Source organism: Trachemys scripta, chromosome 16, assembly GCF_013100865.1.
Source record: "Trachemys scripta elegans isolate TJP31775 chromosome 16, CAS_Tse_1.0, whole genome shotgun sequence".
Taxonomy (NCBI): Eukaryota; Metazoa; Chordata; order Testudines; family Emydidae; genus Trachemys; species Trachemys scripta.
The window spans coordinates 4736849-4741592 of record NC_048313.1 but is presented as its reverse complement, the minus strand read 5'-3'; the positions used below and the strand labels follow the sequence as shown (position 1 = coordinate 4741592).

General features: G+C 53.8%; 1 protein-coding gene across 1 annotated transcript in view; it reads left to right on the top strand.

Moving 5' to 3' along the window:
* Positions 1 to 4515: 4515 nt before the first annotated feature.
* The window catches only part of NPAS1 (neuronal PAS domain protein 1), a 97946-nt gene continuing 97717 nt past the window's right edge, over positions 4516 to 4744 (top strand). Inside the window, exon 1 of the mRNA XM_034792862.1 lies at positions 4516 to 4600. The gene's annotated coding sequence lies outside the window, so the exon portion shown is untranslated. The remainder of the gene's footprint in view (positions 4601 to 4744) is intronic.

The window sequence follows — 4744 nt, the reverse complement described above, 5'->3', positions numbered from 1 at the left end:
ACCCACGGAGTCTGGTGCACCCTTAGAAAAAAAAAATAGTGGGTGTCTTGTGTTTGGCGCTGCTGCTGATCAGCTGTTTGGCGAATCCCCGATCAGCTGATCTGGGGCACTGCCAAACAGCTCGGGGAGGGGTTTGGGGGAGGGTGGAGAGCAGTGAGTGGCAGGCAGGCAGGGGCCTCAGGGAGGGGGCAGAGTGGGGGGTGGAAAGAGGAGGAGCAAGGACAGGCCGAGGGGGAGGGGGCGAAATAGAGGTGGGAAGAGGCGGAGTGAGGGCGGGGCCTTAGAGGAAGGGGCAGAGTGGGGGCAGGGCCTGGAGGTGGAGTACCCCTGTGGAAAAGTAAAAGTCGGTGCCAAAGTCCCACCTCTCAGGAGAGTTCTCGAACCCCTGAGCTCTGGGAGATTCTGATCGGAGTGTGGGGCTCCCTCAATCTCTCCTGTTGAAGCTATCCTACTATGGATATCTAATGAAAGAGTGAGGGGAACAGGGGGACTGGACCTTAGGTCTCTGACCCACCAGGGCTACAGAGTCATTCATTCATTCTCTCTCTCTCTTTGCCTCTGGCCCAAATGTATTCACCCACAGTGGAAGAGTCATTGGGCCAGAGAGAGAGAGGAGAATCATCGAAAGGTAGGAATGGAAGGGACCTCAATAGGTCATCTAGTCCAGTCCCATACACTGAGGCAAAACTAAGTATTATCTAAACCATCCCTGACAGGTGTTTGTTTCACCTGTTCTTAAAAAGCTCTGGTGATGGAGATTCCACCACCTCCCTAGGTAATTAGTTCCAGTGCTAACCTACCCTTACACATGATGCTCACCCCCTAACAATGGGACTGCGTGTGATCAAAGAAAAGCAAGTAGTTGTGACGCTCATTCATGAACAAAATAAACATGGAAAACAAATATCAACTTTCTACCATCATTCACCTTCCCAATCTACACAATCCAGAGAATCACACTTATCAATTTCACCCCTCAAAGTGAGAAAATAGAAAATATGTTAGTTCCAGACCGTCATAACAAACCTCAAGTGATATTTCCCTCCACACACCACTTCAGAAAAACCAAGCAGCATGCAAACTACAATGAGCATTTAAAAGTGATGCCTCTAACCCAGGGGTAGGCAACCTATGGCACGCGAGCTGATTTTCAGTGGCTCTCACACTGCCCAGGTCCTGGCCACCGGTCCGGGGGGCTCTGCATTTTAATTTAATTTTAAATGAAGCTTCTTAAACATTTTAAAAACCTTATTTACTTTGCATACAACAATAGTTTAGTTCTATATTATAGACTTATAGAAAGAGACCTTCTAAAAACATTAAAATGTATGACCGGCACGCAAAACCTTAAATTAGAGTGAATAAATGAAGACTCGGCACACCACTTCTGAAAGGTTGCTGACCCCTGCCTAACCCAAAGGACAATGTTTGCAGACCTTTTACTTGTGTTAAAATGGACATCCTGCTACGCTATCATGAATTGCTGTGTAAGGGGTAGCAAGTGATACAACTTGGGGTCATTTGGTCAAGGGATTCTCAGATATAGCCCCCCACCCCGATAAAGAGCTAATTTTAATAATGAAAGGGTCGTAAAATGCACATGCATATGAAGATTGTCTTAAAAATTGATGTGTCATGAGAGGTGCTGAGCTAGAAATAGTGGTGCAAATTGGGGATCATTTAATTAAATGGTTCCCAATATATACCTCACCCCACATATGAGAGCTTCTTTTAATTTTTAAAATGCTCTAAAGTCCCATGTGCATAGTGAGATTACCTTGAAAGTGGGTAAGACAGAACAGGGATGGGGGGGGAGAGTTTGAGGGGGCAAATATGGGGTCCTGTGAAAAAGGGATTCCCAGTGTGAGCTATTCTTAATTTTCGACATGCTCCAAGATCCAGGTGCATAGTGAAGTTATCTTTAAAACTGGTATACTGCAACAGGGGCGGGGTAGAATCTGGGACAAATTTGGGATCATTTGGTCTAGGGGTTCCTCAGATACATCCTGCCCATAAATTGGGAGCTGATTTTCATAGATTCCAAGGCCGGAAGGGACCATTGTGATAGTCTGACTCCCTGTATAACACAAGCCATAGAACTGCCCCCAAATAATTCCTAAAGCAGATCTTTTAGGAAAACATCCCATCTTGATTTAAAAATGGTCAGTGATGGAGAACCCACCATGACCCTTGGTAATTTTAATATTCAAGTTGCTCTTGAAAACCTCAGACTTTATCTAAGAGCTTGTTTACATGGGAAAATTGATCAGACTAGCTATTCTGGAATAATATAACTGGAAAAAGGGGTAAACAATGAGGTGGCAACATTTGCAGATGATACCAAACTACTTAATCTTAAATCCAAAGTAGACTGAGAAGAGTTACAAAGGGACCTCACAAAACTGGGTGACTGGGCAACAGAATGGGAGATGAAATTCAATGTTGATAAATGAAAAGTAATGCACATTGGACTCCCAGGATGGGCAGGGATGCAAACCCATGCTCTGAAGTGTCCCTATTTGCGAGAAGCTGGGAATGGGTGACGGAGGATGGATCACTTGATGATGACCTGTTCTGTTCATTCCCTCTGAAGCACCTGGCATTGGCCACTGTCAGAAGACAGGATACTGGGCTAGATGGACCATTGCCCTGACCCAGTACGGCCATTCTTCTGTTCTTAACTATTCTGCAAGAGCTGTTCCAGGATAGCTGTAGCACTTCAAATTCAAACCCATCTTGATTTAAAAACAGTGACGCAGAATCCATCACAACCCCTGGTAAATAGTTCCAGTGGTTCATTATGCTCCCTGTTAAAAATGTCTGTCTTATTTCCTGTCTGATGGGTCAGTTCGCACCTCTGCGGTTATGCTGTGCTCATGGGCCGAGCCCCTGCCTCCTACCTGAGCCCCTGAGATGCTGCCTCCAGCTGGTAGATGTGGTCCTTACCACCTTCGCCCCTCTCCATGGCTCCTCCAGCCCTGCTGGGGTCACAGTCTGATAAGATTCTGTTGCAGATGGAGAAGGAAGAGGGGTGGTTGTGTTTGTCCAGTGCTCTGCTGGGAGACTGGGCTATGTTGGGGGGCAGGGATAGGGTGACCAGATGTCTCGATTTTATAGGGACCGTCCCGATATTTGGGGCTTTTTCTTATATAGATGTCTATTACCCCGCACGCCGTCCTGATTTTTCACCCTTGCTATCTGGTCACCCTAGGCGGGGAAGGGGGTGTAAGTTGCTAGGGTGTGTGGCTAGCGGCGGTGCTAGTGGGCCGCCTTGCTGCAGGGTCGGGTTCGGAGGTGAAAGGGAGGGGGCATTGGACCGGAGGCTTCTGGCTGCAGCAGGATGTGGGTGTCGTGTGTTTTAGTGTATGTGTGGGGGGGAGTAGTAATGTTGCAGTGGAGGTGGGGAACAGCAGAGTGGGGTGCTGCTCGGGGGTGCCCCTGGAGAGCATCCTTGCTGGGGGTGGGGGTTCTGGGAGGGGTCTTTGAGGGGTGCTGTGATGGATGACACTGCTGAGGTGTGTTGCTGTGGGAGGGGCCCCAGTGTGAGCTTGGGGTGGTGCTCTGGGCAATCCCCTGGGGTGTATCCCCGCTGAGGGCAATGGGGTGCTCTGAGGGTGGTTCTCTGGGGAAGGTCCCTGCTCTGCATCTTCGCTCGGGGTGATGGGGGTGGGGTTTGCTGTGCTGGACGGGGTGTCTTTGGTGAGGGGTGGTGCTGGGGTGCCTGTGCGCATCCTGGCCGGGGACGGCAGTTGGCGCTGGGGGTGCGGCTCAGGGATCTTTGAGGGGTGCTGCTCTGGGCGGGGGGCACTGGGTGTATATCCTTGCTGAGGGGGAGGGCTGCCGCTCTGGGGGGGGGGAGCGGTGTCCCAGTGTGAGTCCTTGCTGGAGTGGCTTTTGGGGTAGCTGGGTGGGGTGGGGGGCTGCTGCTCTGGGAGGGGGATCTTTGCTGTGTCTCCTTGCTGGGGAGAGGGGTGCTGTTGGGGGGGGTGATCAGGGCTGGGGGGGAATGTGGCTCAGGGGTCTTTGAGGGGTCCCATCGTGGCTGGGGGGGGGGCTTTTGCGGGATGGGGGATCCTTCTTCTGCATCGGCGCTGGGCGGGGGTGGGGGTCCCAGTGTGAGCCCTTGCAGGGGGTGCTGCTCAGGGTGTTTGGGGGGGGGGCCCTGTGCGGGCTAGGGGGCGGGGGGACACCCCTCCCTCCAGTCCCAGCCCCTCAGCCCGCCCGGCGCTGGCAGCATCAGTATGCAGTGGGGTGTGCCGGCGGCTCCAGCGGAATCCCCTCCCCCGGCCCCCCGCCCCGCCGCTCACAATGTCCGCTAATCACCATCTGAAAGGCAGGGCGGCCGGGCTGGGGAGCGGGGGGTGCGCGGAGCCAGCCGGAGAGGAGACGGGACCCGCCGGGCGCCCTCCGTGCAGCCGGGGCAGCCCCAGGGAGCGCGGGGGCGGGCGGGGGGTCTATGGAGGCGCCTGCCGGCGGCTGCCCCCAGCGCCCCGAGGCCACGGCGGAGGGTCAGCCCCCCGCGGGAAGGAAGGGAGCCGCCAGCAGCTACAGCGGCCCGGGCACCTGCCCCTTTGCCCTGGGATCCTGCCATGCCAGCCAGGTAACTCCTCCGCCTCCTGCCCCTGGGGGGCTGGGTAGGAAGGGGAGGGGCTGAGTGAGGGGGGCTGGAGAGAAGGGGGCAGGGGGGTGAGTGGGGGGGCTGGGGATGCATGGAAGTGAGGGGCTGGAGAGAAGGGGTGCAGGG